Consider the following 19,536-nt stretch of genomic DNA (forward strand, 5'->3'; position numbering starts at 1 on the left):
CAGAAACACTTTGCTCCATTTTTCTTCTCCAGAACAATCCATTAGTTAGCTTGGATGATCAGTCTATATCTAAGATTACCAAACTATTTGAAACATGTTTTCAGGAAATTGCCATATCAGATAGATCATGTAAATTGGAGGGAACTCAAAATACCTATCAGAGTCAAAGGAAATCCTGACAATTTAAGTATCTGTATGTACTGGGAAAATCTTGTTTCTTTTTATCAAATTTTTAGAAAGATTTTAGAAATGTAAGGAAACATATCCCTTTCATCCCCAATTTTATAAAATGTTGACCCTTCTCATTAAGGTTAGTCAAAACCCATATAATATTTCTTAAGATATTATTTTAATTTTAAAGGAAACTGCTATGCTGAAAAGCCGATCAGCAATTGCCAAAATCTCCTTTATCTACAAGAACGAATCCCATGTAGGCATTCAGAATAGAAATGAGGAATTGCTGAAGTTCTTTGCTTTCTGTATAAATGTGCTCCCCTTCCCAAGAAAGAAAAAGACAAAAGCAGGTTTCATGGCCAGTATTCTAGGTGGGTAGAAAACATGGCAGTGAAACTCATCAATTTGCCTTTGAAGAAACTGATGTTTTGTGACTGTCCACACTCATGTTAGGAATTTTGTGAATAAGCACATTCCTTAATAGCAGTCTTTTTATGAGTGCACCAATGTCACACTCTCAAAATATAAATTGCTCCCTTTGGACCAAAAAGATTAGGCACCTCCATAACTGATTATCACTTAAAGTTTTTTGCATTGAGATCTCCAGCCACGGATTTTGTAGAAACAGCTGGTGCAGAGGTGAATCTAATCCATTTGTAAATATGTCTATCAGAATCATGCCAGCCATGGTTTTCCTTGGAATGGTGGGGAAATGAAAGTTTGAAGAAGCAGGATGGAAAAAGTATTGAGACTCTATTGTTCTTGAAGGAGATTCCTGAAATTACTATGGATAACCAAGAAAACAAGCAAATAGATCATAGAACAAATCAATCCAGAATTTTCACTTGTATCTCACATTTTGGACTCATTATGTGAAGATCCAGCTAAGGTGGGAAAGGTGGAAGAAAAGAGAAGAGGACAACTAGTTGCAAAGTGATGAACTAAATCACAGAGTGATGGTGCATTGTTTCCAGGTTAGGAAAAGATCATTCTGAGACAGATTTATCTATTTGGTTGCTAAGAGTTAACACTGGCTTGATGGCAAATCATCAATCAATCAATATTTTAAAAGTTCAGCTTGAAATATTTCTGGCCACTGCTTCTTTGATTTTGTTTACCAAGCACAATGGCAAAAGAGGAAAAATCCTAAAAAACATTGTGTTACGCCAGGTCAGGAAAAAGACATCATAATGACCACTGGAACTCTACAGTAGACTCTTTAAAACCTGACACAGGTTGCCCCTTGCCCTTATTTACACCAAACAGAGCCAAGGCAATCTATGGCTTTCTTTCTCATCCCTTTTCTTTCCCTAAATTAACACTCATTATTCTTGCTTTCCTTCTTCCTGGTTATCTCTCTATTCCTCTACATACCCACAGCAAATTGTATATTTCGGGATGTATTTAATGCAACTGAATGACTACTAGAGCAGAAAAAAGTTACAACAAAGCTGAAGCCTTTGCTGCCATCTAATAGTCATTCCGGATTTTTACAGTACAATTTTGATTGCAACTAATTCAATTGAGACTACTACTGCTCTGGACATCTGCTGCAGACAGGGATTTATTAAATGCTTTAAAGGAGGTTGTTTCCCCAGTGCCAATTAAATACTTGTGATTTAGACAGAGAACAAGCTCTTTGGCTTAAAAACTATACTTCTGGCACAGAAAGTGTTAGATACCAGAACTCATCAGAAGATGTGCTCCTGAAAGATAAGTAGCTTTAGCATAATTGCAACCAGCAGCACAGTGACTTCTGGATTGAGTTGCTCTTTTTCATTTATCCTGGCATTCTGACTATGAAAGATTTTCAAGAAGAAGGAACTGGTCTTTGTTTTTATTTTCTGTTCACTGAATATCATTCAGAGATTCCTAATTTTAAGAGTTTTGTCCATACAATACACACATATTATTTCCCTCTCTCCCCCCCCTGTCCACCATCTCCTCTTGTCAGAATTATTGTTCAGTTAGATTACTAGATACACATGAAAGCGCCTTGCTCCACCTTGGAGTAGTCTTAGTTTCTTGCCTTGATTGTAGAAAAAGATAAGGCATGGCCTGGAATCAAGAGAGGAATCAGTCTGGAATCCTTACGTTCCTACAAGTGATCCAGGTCCAGCCTTGAATTCCATAACTCTTGCTTAGGCACAATTTAGTGCTGACAGTTAGTTGATTAGATTCTTGGGTATAGACATGAGCAATAAATCAGCTTAGCTGAAACTTAATGTGTGGTTCTGATTCTTCACACCTGAAAGATGGGTCAATAATGTGTTAATTCTAGGATTACATTGGACTTGATGGATTGCCCAACATTGTCCAATCTGACTTTCACCAACCTGAAGCCCTTGATTTCAACTTTCATATGGTAGACTGAAAAGGTTGCCTGGGAATTCTGGGAGTTATAATCCAAGTCATTTAAGTGACATCTGATTTGAAAACACTGGTCTAATTCAGTTGGTGGTTATTAATGTAAATCTTTTCCATCGCTCGGTACTTAATAATTTCATTTAAATATACCATGGCAGATACTAAACCTGAGATATTTTATCAGTGAGAATTGAATTCTCTTGGCCCAATGACAAGCTATGAACTACGACAAGCCAGCAGCTGCTGCATTATGAATAAAAATAGAAAATTCTGGGCAGGATACAGGAAGAGAGTTGTATCAACTGTTATAGTAAATATATTTATGACACCAAACTTGAATGCAATAAACATGTGTGGAACAGGGCTATCATATCAATACATTTAGGCAAAAGGTCTAGTTACAGCTCATTGGCAAATTTACTGTGGGTCAACAGGGAAAGCTGCTGGAGCAACATAAAAGGTCTTAGAATGCACAATGTAAAAGCAGAATCCAGAAAAGCAACTTTCTCCAACCTGTCTCCCTCTGAAGGATTGGGAGCAAATCAGTGTATAAATGGGATGGGAAGCGTAGGAATTCAATAAACAAATAAAATCCAATAAATAGTGTGGCTTTCAGCCAGGCAATTCTGCTACATTTGGCTTCAGAGGAATGTGTGGAGGAGCAGGCCGAGGTAGCCCAGGGGCCCTCAGGATTGGGGTGACTTGTTAGCAGGGAGGAGCAGGGGAAGGATGACGAAGAGAGGGCAAGCAGTGGACACGAGGAGCAATAGAGCTCAGGCGATGATCAAGGATTACCACTTCCTGATCCCTGAGCATGGAGAGTGGAGAGAAGGAGGGAACAGCGCAGGCTGACCACATGACTCGGGAGGATAGTGTCCCACCCATCTTCACAAGGCACACCTGGGGACTGAGATTTAAGGAGATGCTGTGGGGAAGGGCACTTGTCGGGAACAAATGCTGAATTGGTAGAATTTGGTGTGTGGGTACAGACATTTGAAGTTTGCAGGACTGCTTGCTTCTTCCTCACTTTGTGGACTCATTGTTTGTTCCTTGTTTTGTGGACTCATTTCCCTGTTCCTTTGTTTTGCTGGACTGGGCGCAGCCAGAAGCTGCCCTGTATGTATGTGTATGTGCTTTGCTCTGGGACTTACCAAGAACGTGGGAGCGTTTGAGAGGAAACCTGGAGCATTAAAAAAGAGTTTGAACTCTCAGCTGGCTGTGTGACCTTTGCGCCTTGTCCCGGGTCATCACAGATATGAAACCAGGTAGGAAATGCCTGGGTAACTTAAACACTGTGAGAGTATCATTCTTAGAAAGCACAGAAATTGAGCGTGATAAGGTGGAAGCATATCTTTACATCTGCTTCTGAAAAGGGCATCTTTGGTGTTGAGCTGAGTGTCTGATTTTGCTGTGGCTTGTCACTTCTCCCAATTTATCGTAGCTCAATGAGATTAGAGAAAGTGCTGCTCCCCCCCCCCAACTTTCTTGGTGAGGATAAAGTGATATCTTTATCTCATAAAGGTAACGCTAAACTAATAATATTTTGCTCAAAGCTTATTCTGAAACCTTCTTAGTCTGGTGATTAATGATCATTTCATTTTTATGCTGTAATCACCTCCATGGCAACCGATTATTCTGCCTCTCCTGCGTAGATTATGTGAGCTCCAGTGGGAAATAAGCAGGATGAACTGTGAAATTTTAGAAACGGATCCTGTCCCCATGAAAATGAGTGTAGTAATAAAATTTAAAAAAAAGAAGGAATTATGTGTGGGTAAGGAAGTGATGAATTTCCACTGAGACCATTTCCCCCCCTAAAAAAGTTCCTTAGAAACAGCAAGTGGATAGGTTCTACTAATTGGAAGCTCATATGTGATAGGCTTGCTTAGTATCTCCTAGTGGCTCTGTTTCCATGGTTGCATAATTGCCTGCGATGATGAGTTGCTGTGGTGTGCTAAGTCTTGCACACACTGGTTACTAAGTGATAACTGAACTAATCATATGTGTAAAGTTGCCTTCAAGAGCATTGCTGCCTTTCCGCCTTACATATCAGATGCATTGTGAAAAAAGAAGTGTGCAGGCTTTGTCGAAGAAACATAATATATGCCCTTTGGTTTGTGTAACCAGCTTGTTAGCACTTAGAAGCTCGACTTCCATGAACCATTGTACAAAAGGGTCATGTACAAAACTGACAGCTGAGGGCTTGCCTGAACAGACTCCTCAAACTTCTTATGAGCACTTAAATTTGGGAAGTCTATCCAGAGTAAGGGGATTTTATAGTATCCTTGCCCTGGAGTGGAGTGGAAATGGAAATTTGACAGTACTTGCCCTGGAGTGGGGAGGGAATGGGGATTTTGCAGTATCCTGCTCCTGCCACACCCACCAAGCCACACCAAGCCACACCAAGCCCACAGAACCAGTAGTAAAAAAAATTGAATCCCATCACTGGGTCAGTCACTTTCAGAGCATGATAGGAAGAATCCATGGCAATGCTTTATTTCACTCATGTCTCACTGATGAGAGGATGATTCTGGTTTGTGGCCTATAAATCATCCATGACAGGAATTAGCCTGTCGATGCTTCTGTGGCTGATTGAAAATAGCCTTGTTTGCAGGTGTTACAAAGGGTCATTGCAGCTCCATACTAGAGCAAAATCTCCTAGTTCCCATAAAACCCACTTCAGGGTGGGCTTGTACATCAAGAGCTACAATGTGGAGATTTTCTGTAGCCTTGGCACCATTCATTTGGTTATAAATGGTTATATTCATTTCTATTCATTCATTATTGATTATAAGCCAATAATGTGAATAATGTGCACTGAAGCCCAAAGTCATCAATAATCTTAACACAAGCTAATACAAGCTAAGCTTGTATTTCAGTAGAAAATAATAGCTGCAGAATAGAATAGATGTACATCTGAAGAGAATAGTATGGAGAAAAGAAGAGAATATATGTATTCTGCCTCTTGTTTTGAAATGTGACCAATTGTATTAAAGTTTGTTCCTGCTCCTGATTTCCTTTGGCATTTGTTCTTCTTCTCTACCCAAACTTACTTCCATGTTTCCCCCCACCCAAATACCAGCTGTTATTCGTGGTTTTCCTGTTAGCCATTGAAAATAGAAAGGAAGGAAGGTGTGTACCCTTCAGAGCCCTCCAGATCGTAGTTTTCAAGAGGAGGCCAGTCCTAGCGGTATTAATGCTGTAAACCAGGGCTGTTAATTAGGGATGGCCGGATGCATCACATGCTTGCTATGCCCACGCCCAGTTAGCAAAGGGGGGAAAAGTCCCTTTTTAGGATCTTTGGCCTGCCATCTGTTACATCACATGACAACGCCATGAGTTGAACACCCCTGCTGTAAACCTTATCAGCAATGTTCTTTCTCGTTTATATATATATATATATATATATATATATATATATATATATATATATATATATATATATATATATATATATTCTTCTACTTCTACATCCATCCATCCATCATCCATCCGTCCGTCCGTCCGTCCATCCATCCATCCATCCATCCATCCATCCATCCATCCATCCATCCATCCATCCATCTATCTATCTATCTATCTATCTATCTATCTATCTATCTATCTATCTATCTATCTACATACATGTAAAGATACACATATTTTTGGGCTCTCAGATGTACATATGTACCAGTATGTACATGTGTGAAATATACACTATTCAAAGCAAACAGTTTTGCACAGAAGAAATGGAGGATTCCCTTCATGAAAAATTAATCTGCCTTCTCGTTTCCATGGATGCATAATTTTGCCTATTTATTTAAACTGTTTATAACCTTATGCCAAGTGCCTTGCTTATACACTAACAGGTTTAAAAACAATTATATATCAAAGAACTGAAAACCAAACCAAAGCCATCATTAAAATGTTGCATAATAAACCAAACCAATAAACCATAATAAAGCCAATAAATAATATGGACCCATGCTCTCCTTATTATTTGTTTTTAAAATTCTGCCTTCAGCTGATGCCTGGGAAAAAATGATATTGGGTGTAATCCCATATGGAGGCATCGTTTTGTAACAGTAGAATATTGTTGAACTAATACAAAATTAAGGTTGCAGTTTTAGATTATACCCGATTATATTAGCAACTTTATAGCTCAAGACCAGAACATATAAACATATAAAACCTTTATTACGGTCTTAGGTCAGCATAATAAAAATAAAATGCAAACAATTAATATCAAAAGTTAAAAAGTATACAACATACAAGGTTAAAAACATGGCTTTCTTATGCAGAAAGTGGCGGACACAATTCATCTCCAGTTAACAAAGGAACTCCAGAAGCTGAACTGGGAATAGGTTTATCCTGAACCATCCAGAATACTGTGATCAGTCAAAGTAATCCCCCCTCCCCCAAAAGCACTTAGACAAATTAGTGCCTGTGCATCAGATCAATTCCAAAGATATAGCACTACTAGTTTCTTTCTCAGGACATGCATTCCATAAATCAGGCAGACGATGTAACCGTTCTTGTCTCAGACCAGTAATATTATTTTAGCTGAAACAGGAGACCCCCTTGGAGGCAGAAGGGAGGTCTGAGTGAGCTTCAGTTGTGTTTTGTTTTTGTCCCTGTCTTTGGGTTATCCAATACTTTAATATCTAATGTTTTAGTAATAAACACATTTGCACGCATAGTGGCCTGAAGCTCCTATCACCTTTCCTAATATTTGCATTTCTTGATATTGCTTCAGCTTGCTTTCTTTCTTTCTTTTTCTTTTTTTCCTTTCAGCTGACTCAAGTCCTTTAAAAGAGGAAAACAATATCAGAATTTTCCTTCGGGGGACCTGAGTCAAGTGGAATGTGTAATTATTTCGGGAGCTGGAGAAAAATGCTGATGTCAGAAGCAGTCAATGTGCTCCCCAGGTCCTGCTGCCTTGCAGACCCAAGCCACACATTGTCAGCTAATGCCCCAGGTTGAAAGCGCATGGAGGAAAACCAGTTAGTTTTCCCTCTGAGACATCATTGTGCAGCAGGCTACTGCGTTTCAGCAAAGTTGTGTTAGTTTCTGCAAATGGCACATTTAAGAATCTCAGGGAGTCTCAGCCTCCCCAAATAATTTCTTCATGTCGAAAGCTGTCAATGTTTGCCTATTTGTTGGTTTATTCATTTGTTTGGCTGCAAGTTGCACTCCTTGCCCAAAGGCTCCCAAGGTGAATAAATATTAAACATGACAATATGCAGCTTACTTTGGAAAATGATAAAAGAAAAATTGCCAGGCCGAGCTGAGCAAACCAATGAGGCTGATCTGAATTTCCTTCGTCACCTCTAGAGAATGGAACCCTGACTTCTGAAAGGATCTTTGAATCAAGCCGCTCTCTTGCCTTCCACCAGCTTTTCCTGATATCAAAGAAATTCAGCGTCACAAGAAGGGATCATGGTGGGTGGTGGCAGTTTGGTTAAGACCTCTGTTGAAAGGGAGCATAATTCATGGCTCAGGATGCTGTAACATATTCAAAAAACACCATTAAGCAAACCATGGCTCAGTGAGATGTTTGAAACCATCTCTCCACAAAATCCAGAGAAGATGAAATGGAAAGTACAAATCTCTTAGCATTGTTAATATTTGTTGCCAAAACTTCAGGTGAGCAAGAACCAAAGTAATTTTTCATTAGGAAAATAAAGAGAAAAATAGAGAGCATATAAACAGATTGTATTAAAATAAAGGACAAATAAGGAACAATGGTCTTATCAATAGGTTGTCAGATAGGGAAGAAATGAAGGTAGTGACAGATTTTATTTTCCTGGACTCCAAGCTGATGGGGACTGCAGCCAAGAAATTAAAAGATGCTTGCTCCTGGGAAGGAAAGTTATGGCAAATCTAGACAGCATTCTAAAATGCAAAGACATCACCCTGTCAACAAAGGTGCGTATAGTCAAGGCTATGGTTTTCCCAGTTGCAATATATGGCTGTAGGAAAGGCTGAGTGCCAAAGAACTGAGGCCTTTGAACTCTGGTGCTGGAGAAGACTCCTGCGAGTCCCTTGGACTGCAAGCTGATTAAACTGATCACCCCGAGAAGAGATCAACCCTGACTGCTCCTTAGAAAGTCAGATTCTAAAGATGAAACTCAAATACTCTGGCCACCTAATGAGAAGGAAAGACTCACCGGAGAAGAGCCTAATGCTGAGAATGACTGAGGGCAAAAGAAGAAGGGGGCATCAGAGGTGGCTGGATGGAGTCACTTGAAGCAGTAGGCATGAGCTTAAATGAATTCTAGAGGATGGTAGAGGACAGGAAAGCCTGGAGGAACTTTGTCCATCAGATTGCATTGGGTTGGACAGGACTTCGCAACTAACAACAATAGGCTGTCAAGCTTCTGCTAATAGCTTAATTCTATTGTTGCAAACCCTTCTGAGTGCAAAAAGAGGCCTCCTTTGTTTTCATCATCCATTGCCATTGATTTATTAGTGTCACAGCAATCCATATGTTTTTAATCGCACCAATGCATTTTAGCAGCTGTGCAGCAATTCCACACTGATTAGTCAAATCCTCACAATTAGGAGGGCCTACATTCTTGAATGCCAACTGCCAGTCTATCCTTTCATTACTTTGCAGTTGTCAGGTTGATAGGCTGCATTTCCTTGGGATTCCCTTCAAAGTGATCCTCTTCTAGCTTGAAGAGCAGTTGGAGGAAGATTGGTTTGTGGGGACATGGAGCACACAGGACTCCTTCACTTCTGGTGTGTTCACATGATGTTTTAGCTTGTGGCTGTAATGAATGACTGCTCAATGGTATGGTTGAAAGAAGCAATAAAACCCGTTAGTGGGAACTGGCCTGTTGGATTATCTGATACTTCTCATTATTACCGGTTGCTAGTTTTCAGTCTTTCAATTTCAGTCTGATTTGGGAAGCAATTAGAGTTAATCCTATTAGGCATGCTACATGGAACATTTGGGCGGATTCAGGGATTTTGTCTAACCAATCTGTTTCACTTGCAGTGATCTACTGTGTTTCTTACCTGCTTTTATACTGTAATACCGAGCTCATTTGTCTGCTGAGACTCTTCTTAAAAGAAACAATGCAAGTTTTATTGATATCAGTATGTATTTTCCCCTTCAAATAAGAACAGTGAAATTATTTATAGGAGCAATCGTGAGTCACTGATCCACTCACAAGATATACGTGTATAATTGCCTTTTATAATTCCCTGTGTTTATAAGGCCTGATTTTCTCAAGCAAGCTCCTCCTCCCACACGACATATTGATAAAAATTGTAATGTAGAAAACACATCCTTTGAACTTCAATTGGTTGTGATAAGTAGTTTCAATATATACATCTTTTAACACCCCCCCCCCCCAATCTCGCTGGTGGTTTTGTATTCAGAATTGACTTCTGGCAATTGTCTAGACTAATCCCTGTAGTTTTCTTGGCAAGGTTTTTCACAACTGGCTTGCCGTTTCTTCCTTTCCCAAGCTGAGAAAGCACCAGTGGCCCTAGGTCACCCACCTGGCTTCATGTCAAAGGCGGGATTAGAACACATGGTCTCCCAGTTTCTAGCCTGATTCCTTAACCGCTCCACTAAACTGGCTCACTTAATATCTTGGCAATCTCATAATAAGACAAACTGCACTTATGAAATCTCTTCAACTCTATAAACTACAAGAAACACGTGTATCTTCTTTTGTGTTGAACTAATGTGTGTTGCATCTGTATACTTTAACTGCAGGGACTAATCAGTGGGCGTGCATATGTGTTGACTCTGTCAAGGTAGGTGTGTTTCTGCTTGTTCCTTGGTTTGCATCTGTGAACATGTAATAGTGTGTATCCGTGATTGGAAAACACAAGGTGGGTACACCCTGTTGTTGATCTTGTGATCAGGACGGAGGAGGAAAATGTTTTAGAATGCAGCAGTTGGTAATATTCTAATTGCAGGATCCAATCTGGGTTGGTCACCGGTGTTTCCTGTATCATATTGCTACTCTAGGATTCATCTCTATTTTGTTCCTGTGATGCATTTCCTGTTCCTGTTGTATTTTTACACTCTATAACAAGATGGCTTTTGCACAATGATGGCTTGTATAGCATTTTAATTGCATCACATGAAACAACCGGGACTGAAGGTTTTGTCTTCCAAACTTTTGGATTCGTGTGGGAGCCCATTTTTAGGGAATTTCTAAATGCAGAGTGTGTCACAGATGGGCTCCAGCATGAGTTTGAAGGCTCGGAAGACAAAATCTCTAGTCCTGGAGACCAACCCAGATTGGACCTTGCAACAATATCCTGGGACACGTATATTTGCCTGTATTCATGAATATTCTAATATTTGGCCCGATTATTGCCCCTCTCTGCTTTGGTTTCCTGCAGACCCTGCCTACATCTGATGAATCTGTGCATTTCATATTGTATTGGCTTCCTCAGCATCAAGGTTCGTAAAGCGATCCTGCTAAAGGGTGGATGGATAGGCAGTTTTATATAATTTCTTATACCAACAATTTGAAACTGGATTGGAAAATAAAAAGAAATGAGAGAGGGAGAGAAGAAAAAAATAATAACTTTTGAGCAATAGTTCTTTGATCAAAACATTACGCTTATCTGGATTCTTCCTTGCAGTTCTGCAGTTCTCTTGACTTCCTTCAATTTGAGGTATGCGTCTGTGTAATGAGTGCTGCAGAAATAAATCTCTGTTAAACAGCTAGGCAATGCACGCAGACAAAACAGATCAGAATTTTGGACTGTGGCCACACTTTTCCTCGGTTAAATTCACAGTACCCTAAAGCCAGATGCATGAAGGAAAGCCCATGTAAAAAGGAAGCCTTATTTTTTTCTGTTTCTCATGAGATGCTGCTGACTCTAAACAGTGAGAAGGAACAAAATGAAACAATTATATTAGTGGCAGAAATGGTTTTTTAAAAATTTATTATTCAATTGCATAAAAGAAGGATGCTGAAGCAGAAGGGAATATTTTTTGAAATACATTGACAACGTTAAATGTATCCAAATTTGGCCCAGAAACTTGAATTCATTTCAAATTGTCATGAGCTGTAATCTGAACAGCTATTCCCCACCACATTGTAGCAAACCCCAAAGGAAGGACTAGATGTAAGCAAGCTCTCAGGCTGATATAAACATTTCTTCAATTATCTGCGGGAGAGGCATCAACATCTATCAACCTGTCTCTTGCACACCTCCATCAAGGTTTTTTTGCTTAGTCAGGTATGTTCTAAATTTGCAAACTTCTGCAGATGTTGTCAGCAAAACTGGAGGAAATCTGTGCTTTCTAAATGAGAGTTCCGCTTCTGAACTTGGCATGGAAAAATGTACTGGTTGAAAGCCTTCAGGAAAATTTCTCAAGGCTTAGAGATCCCTACAAGTTCACCCTCCCCACCACAACAGTAACGTAAACATGCCCAATATACACTGGTTTTATGCCATGTCTTTTTTTAAAAAACATATTTTTATTTCCATTTTCATAACATACAATCACATGTATACTATACATAGCCAGTATCATATAGTATTAAATAATGTTTACATCAGTTCCTCTTGTCATCAACGCCCCCCCCCAAAAGTTAACACCCATTATTAACTCTTCTACTCTCCATACACCTCTTTCTTCTACCTCTCTCTTACTTCCTATCTTCCCTCCATCATCTTTTCCTACTCTACTTCCCCTTCCTTTCTCCTTCTCCTCTCTCTACACTCCACTCCTCCTTATCATCATCATCCTCATCTTCCCCCCTTACCCTCTCTCCTATCCCTCTCTTCCCATCTTTCTTCTCCCTTCTGCTTCCCACTCTTCCTCTCATTGGTGTATTTCCGCTTCCATATCAATATACTTAACATATCCTAGTTTTAAAGAGAAAAAATAAATAAGAGAAGACAGTATACATGTGGAATCAAATTACATTAAAATCTAACACCTCTTGTCAAACCTGATATATATCCCTCTCTCCCCCTCCCCCCCTAACCCCCCTACCCAGCCTTCCCTCACCTGACTTCCCAGAACCCATACACGGTATAAATCTTTAACAAAAACAGTCTAAAATATATTGGAAAAAAGAATAGAAAATTGATAACATCTTTACATTGAACTTAGCTCCTCCTTGCTAAGCTAACTTTAAACAATTTATATCATTCCTGATCTTAATCGTAAGCTATCTGGAATTTCTTAGTCCCGTATTTATTTTGTATATAATCAATTCATTTTTTCCAGTCTCATTTGTATCTCTCATTTGAGTGATGCTTAAGATATGCAGATATTTTAGCCATCTTGGCTAAATTTGTGACTTTCAGTGTCCATTCTTGAATTGTAGGCAAGTCTTCCTTCTTCCAGTATTGCGCCACCAACAATCTAGCTGCAGTTATTAAGTGCAAAATCAAATTAATCTCTACAGCTGTACAATCAGTAATTATACCTAACAAAAATAACTGAGGAGTAAACTTTATCCTTTTTTAAAGAACATTTTGCATAATCCACCATATTTTTATCCAAAATGTCTTAACCTTTTTGCAAGTCCACCATATATGAAAATATGTAGCATCGAGAGAACCACATCTCCAACATTTGGGTTGTAAATTCTGATACATAAAAGCCAACTTTTTAGGATCCAAATGCCATCTATAAAACATCTTATAAAATTTTCTCTCAAGTTTTGGGCTTGTTTAAATTTTACATTTCTTACCCAAATTCTTTCCCATGTATCCAATGTTATTGGTTCTTCAATATTTTGAGCCCACTTTATCATACAGTCTTTAACTAATTCTGTTTCGGAATCCATCTGTACTAATACATTGTATATTCTCTTTATATGCATTAAACTTTGATCTCTTATTTGTTTAAATAAGTTATCCTTGATGTGCAAGAAACCAATTTTTTGATCTATTTTCCACCTAGCCTGTAGCTGTCCATACTAGAACCATGTTTGAATTACCTTTTCCTCTTTTAATACATCTAAAGATTTTAGTTGTAATACACCCCTTTCTAGGGTAAGAAGCTGTCTGTAAGTAATTATATCCTGTTTTTGTGCTATGTTCATATTTTCTATTGCATGTCTAGGAATTGCCCACATGGGTATCTTATCATTTAATTTATATTGATATTTTTTCCAAACCCGCAGTAAAGCATTCCTTAAGATATGACTTTTAAAATTCTTGTCCACTTTTTTATTGTATAACAGGTAAGCATGCCAGCCATATACCAGATCATACCCCACGATATTAAGTATCTTATCATTTGTTAAATCAATCCAATCACTAATTACAGATAATGCTACTGCATCATAATATAGTTTTAGGTTGGGTAATTTCAAGCCTCCCCTCTCACGCACATTTTGCATTATTTTTAGTTTTACTCTCGGCTTCTTTCCTGCCCATATAAATTTATTAATATCCTTCTGCCATTCTGACAGGTTGACATCTTTTTTAAGTATAGGTAGCATTTGGAAAAGAAATAAAAATTTAGGTAAAATATTCCTTTTCACTGCTGCTATTCTTCCCAGCAAAGATAACTGTAACTTGTCCCATTTTTATCTCTGTCTGTATACTATGCCAAAGTAGTTCATAATTATACTTATATAATTTCTCATTTGAGGTTGAAATATGAACTCCTAAATATTTGACCTTCTTAACTATTTCACATGCTATCATTCTTTCTAGTTCTTCCTTTTGTTTAGTATTCATATTTATAGCTAGTATTTTTGTTTTCCCTAGATTTATTTTAAATCCTGACACTTGACCGAATTGGTTAATCATATTCATTAATGAGCCAAGGTGGCGCAGTGGTTAAATGCAGCACTGCAGGCTACTGCTAGATCAGCAGGTCAGCGGTTCAAATCTCACCGGCTCAGGGTTGACTCAGCCTTCCATCCTTCCGAGGTGGGTAAAATGAGGACCCAGATTGTTGGGGGCAATATGCTGACTCTCTGTAAACCGCTTAGAGAGGCCTGAAAGGCCTATGAAGCGGTATATAAGTCTACTGCTATTGCTATTAAGATCACACTAGATTCCTGCGGTTGGGTTAATATTATAACCAAATCATCCGCAAAAGCACGCACTCTATATTCTTGCTGCCTAATCTTAATTCCCTTTAGGCCCTCCAAGCCCTGTATTTGGTTCATCAATATTTCCAAAGTTATAATAAACAGTAATGGAGACAAGGGACAACCCTGTCTTGTACCTTTTTCAATTTGAAAAGGGTCTGTTAAACTTCCATTAACTATAATTTGAGCCATTTGCTGTTGATATATTGCTTTAATTGATTGTAAGAAATGTTCTCCTATTTGCATTTTTTGCAGTGTTTTCAACAGGAATTGCCAATTAACTCGATCAAAGGCTTTCTCAGCATCCAAAAATATGAACGCGGCAGGAATTTGATTATTCTTTCCCAAATATTCTAGTGCATTAACAATTAATCTTACGTTACTTCTCATTTGTCTCCCTTGAATAAAACCTGTTTGATCATTATGAATCAATTGTTGAATAACCAACATTAACCTATTTGCTAGTATTTTAGTAAAGATTTTATAATCTACATTATTAGTGAGATAGGTCTATAGTTTTTGGGTTGGGTAATCTGTCTTCCAGGATGGGGGCACCTTACCTTCCATTTGAATCTTATTAAATAATTCCTTAAGAGGTTCTACCATTTCTAATTGTAGATTTTTATAGTAAGCCGCTGTCAAGCCATCTGTACCAGGTGCCTTCCCTGCCTTTAACTGCTTAATTACCTGTAAAATTTCCCCCGAAGTTATTGGTTGATTCAGTCTTTGCCTCTGCTCTTCTTTAACTATTTGGGTATTTTTTCTTTGTTCAAGTATCTCTCTATATCTAGACCATTAATTTTGTCACCCTTGTACAGCTCTGTAAAAAATTCACGGAAAACCTTTTGAATCTCACCCTGTTGAAACACTTCTTTCCTCTATAGTGCAGTTTAGCTATATTACGAGATTTTTGCTTTTTCCTAATCTGATATGCTAACCATCTGCCAGATTTATTTGCATTACAAAAAGTATTATGTTTTGCATATAACAGACTAGTGGCTACCTGGTCTGAGATCAGCATATTAAATTGGTCTTTTAATATGGTAATTGCTTCTTTAATCTTTTTATCTCCTGGCTTTAATGTTAACTCTTGCTCTTTCTTCCTGATTTCGTCTTCCAGTTCTGTTCGCTTTACCCCTTGTTTATGTCTATATAATCTATTTAAATTTATCAAAGCTCCTCTCATATATGCTTTACTTGCATCCCATACAATTTCCATAGATGTGCCCTTATTCATATTAAAAACAAAGTATTCTGTTAACAATTTTTTACATTCATTAATGTATTTCTCATATCTGAATAAATTTTCATTCAATCTCCAAGACCTTCTTGCTTGTGTCACCCCTCCCAATTCCATCCAAACTGGATTATGATCTGATAAGACTCTGGCACAAATCTTTGTCTTCTTCACCCTAGAAAGCAAATCATTGGTAATTAATATGAAATCAATTCTGGAAAGGGATTGATGTCTGTCAGAAAAGAAAGTAAAATCATATTCTTTTGCATTTCTTTCTCGCCAGATATCTCTCAGTTCAAAATCATCCATCATATCGAAAAACGACCTAGGTAGTTTCGCTCGCATTTGAATATTTGGACGAGAAATCTTCTTATCTTTCTTAGTGTCCATAACACCGTTCCAGTCACCCAGTAGTATGCAAGACCTATAATCTGACTGTACTAATTTGGCATGAAGTTTTCTATAAAATCCATCTTGTTGTTGATTGGGAGCATATATTCCCAGTAGCAATGTCCCTTTCCCTTCTAATACCAGGTCTAAAGCAATATATCTTCCGTGGGGATCTGCTTCGATTAATTCAGCTTTCATGTCCTTTCTTAAGTATATAACTATACCATTTTTCTTCTCTGTAGCAGAAGCTATAAAGTGTTGTCCAAGTCTTGTATTAATCAGATATTTTTGATCAGTTGATCTAATATGAGTTTCTTGCAAACAAATTATGTCATTCTTGAATTGTTTAAGATAGTGATATATTTTCTTTCTTTTCTGTGGAGAGTTTAATCCATTGACGTTCTATGTTAGAAACTTAGTTGTCATCTTTGGTTCCCTGAAGCTTTTTTAGAGCCGTCTGAATCTCTTGGAGTTTAAGCTTGGGTCTGGCTCCTTCCACTGCTTCTAAGCTGGTAACTGTAGCATCTTGGCCAGTGACAGGTGTTTGTTGTGATTGTTGTTTTTTTAATTGTTGATCCATTCGTCTGGTAATCACATGGTTTGGCCTTTGTTCCATGGCTCCTTGTACTTCTGAGAGAGAAAGATGATCCATCCTAATTGATAATTGTGTAGTTTGCTGGCTATCTTGTCCTTCTTGTTCTCTTTCTCTAGGTCCAGGTGGGGCAGGGTGTCCGGCCTTCAAAGTATTATGGTAAAAATCTCGAGCTTTCCATACTGAATTAAGACGGTATCTTTGCCCCTTGAAAATGAGTGCTAGGCCAAATGGTGCATCCCATCTAAACTGTAGCTGACAATTTTTAAGCTCTTCGACTAAAAAGGCATAGTCTTTCCTGGATCTTAGAATTTGAGGTGGTATCTCTTTCAGAACAGTGAGTTCCTGACCCCCAATTTGAAGCTTGGTTTTATAGGGCTCTTGCAAGATCATATTCCTGATGTCTCTTGTAATAAAATAGATCACAATGTCCCGTGGAAGCTGCTTCTGTCTCGCCAGCCAAGAATTAGCATGATAAACCTTATCAATTTGCCAATCAAAATTACCCCCTGGCCTTCCCATCAGGCTATCGAAAGCTTCTGAAAGAATCTGTTTCAAGTTTTCCTGGTTGTTTTTACGCAAACCTCTTACTCTTAGTGCAAGTTCCATTTGTCTATACTGTAACATAATAATTTCTTTTTCAGCATTTTCAACTTTTTGTTGCGCCACATCTATTTTCAATACCAAATTAATATTGGCATCATTAAGATCTTCTAATCTGTCTTCAATTCCCGAAACATGTTCTGTTAATAAACTAACAACCCCCAACATATCATCCCTGATCTTCTGAACCCAGGTCTCAAGTTTATCAGACAGTTCTTTATGAGCAACGGATAACTCTTCTTTAAATTTTGTTTCCATCGTAACTGCCTGATTTTTAAAAGCTTCAGCCAATTCCTTCTGAAAAAATTCTTTAGTTAGTGGCTCCCCTGTGGGGGGAGGAAGCAATGACTGCAGTTTTGTACCAGGGGCGGGCAAGCTGCCAGAACTTTTGGGAGCTGGGGGGGAGGAGCCTTTTGAGTAGGGTTTTGCTTATAAGCCATTCCAAGTTTTGATCTTCTTCAACCAGTTAATAAATGTCTACTGGCCAATTGTACAGCTGTTACAATTTAATTTAGTATTAAATCACTCCTTTCCTTTGAAGTTTTAAACTCCGTAAAAGTTCAAAGCATGAACAGTGTTACGGAACCACTCAGTGCCATTTTGAATGTCTCTTTAGCAAGTAAGTTATCAGAAGGAATTCTTGTAAAGATGAAGCTAAGGTTTAATACAAACAATTAACAGTTCACGTGTACAGGGTCCGCTCTCCTTGAAATCAATAAATCAAATTTTGTTCTGAGGAAGGGAGGGTTTGCTTTGCACTGCAAATCGCAGCTGGAATTCCTGGCACGGAGACAATTCTGCCCTTGGCTGGCCTTCCCCCCCTCCCAGAAACGAACTGTGAGGGCTGGTTGGCACTTTGCCCGGCACAATGATTCACCTTATCTTCTTGGCCGGAAGAAAAAGGTAAACAAGCTGTCAGATGGCTGATGGATTGGTCATCCGAGAGATAACGCGACCAGGATTCCGGAGCTGTAACAGCCAGCTCACATCAGCAAGCCCCTCCCAGCAGAAGTCTCTGTTTTATGCCATGTCTTAATGATGTTGCCTTCACTTTCATCCTCCTCCCCTTCTCTTGACAAGGAGGTTTAAAATAAACTTTAGCTATTGTATTTTTATAGTTTAGTAGGCATCAAGCTAGAAAGCAAGAGACTGTGATTTTTAGCCATGAAAGTCAGCTTGATGACTTTGGGCCAGTCACTCTCTCTCTCAGCCCAATTCAACGAGAGGCCACACTGTGAGTAGAATGGGTCTCTTTACTGGAGTCTCAGCTTGGCATGTGGTGAACAAGAGTAAAAGGGTTTCTAGCCAGCATTACTGGCTTCTGCTATTCAGCTGACTATATGGACTCAGCACGCTCCTCCTTCCTGTTCCTGGTTGCTCCTGGCCGGTCCAGCAAGTACTCTTCAGGCCTGGATGTCTTCCAAACCAACCGCAGCTGGCTTGCCTTCCTGGTTCCTCTCTCAGCATGAGTCTCAACACCTGGCACCCATCTGTGGCCACATGCACCCCCTCCCCCTACATTTGTGTGGCAACTTCAAAACAGCGCATTGTGGCCACTTTGAATGGCACACTGACAATAGGGTTGTTTTGGGGAAAATAGAAGGAGGAAGGTGTGTTGGACATGTTCTCCATCTTGAGTTATTTGTAAAAATAGGTGGAAATAAATAAGCAAATAAATAATGTTTTCTATCTTCTCTCGGTGCAATATTGGTAATGGATATTGTTAGATCAGCAAGAAGCAGCAGGCAAGAGGTGTGAGTGGGTTTCAGCACTTTTTATTGCAAGAGTAAGTGACTGTGCTCTGCCGACTGGGCTGCTGGAGCTCGACTTTTAAGGAATTCTGGCAGCCCAGCTGGCCAATGACAGTCGTTTAAACTTCCTGGGGTTTGGGCAACCAACCCCTGGTGAGCATGTGAAAACATGTAAATTTAACAAGGTATGTCCGTACATAACACCTGTGATCTATCATGCTTCGCTGATTAAATGGTGGCTGACTTGAAGGCTGCTGTCATTACATTCCATCTTCTCCAGGTGCTGACATTCCCCTCCACCATCATTTGGCATTTGGCATCTAGCTTCCACAGAGGGATTTCACCTGACAAATAGTTCCAAAGCATTTTTTCAGGTCTTATAAAGCATTTTTCAGATTCCTT

Source organism: Thamnophis sirtalis, unplaced genomic scaffold (assembly GCF_051295495.1).
Source record: "Thamnophis sirtalis isolate CommonGarterSnake01/CBP01778 unplaced genomic scaffold, rThaSir2_p1.2 scaffold_12, whole genome shotgun sequence".
Classification (NCBI taxonomy): domain Eukaryota; kingdom Metazoa; phylum Chordata; class Lepidosauria; order Squamata; family Natricidae; genus Thamnophis; species Thamnophis sirtalis.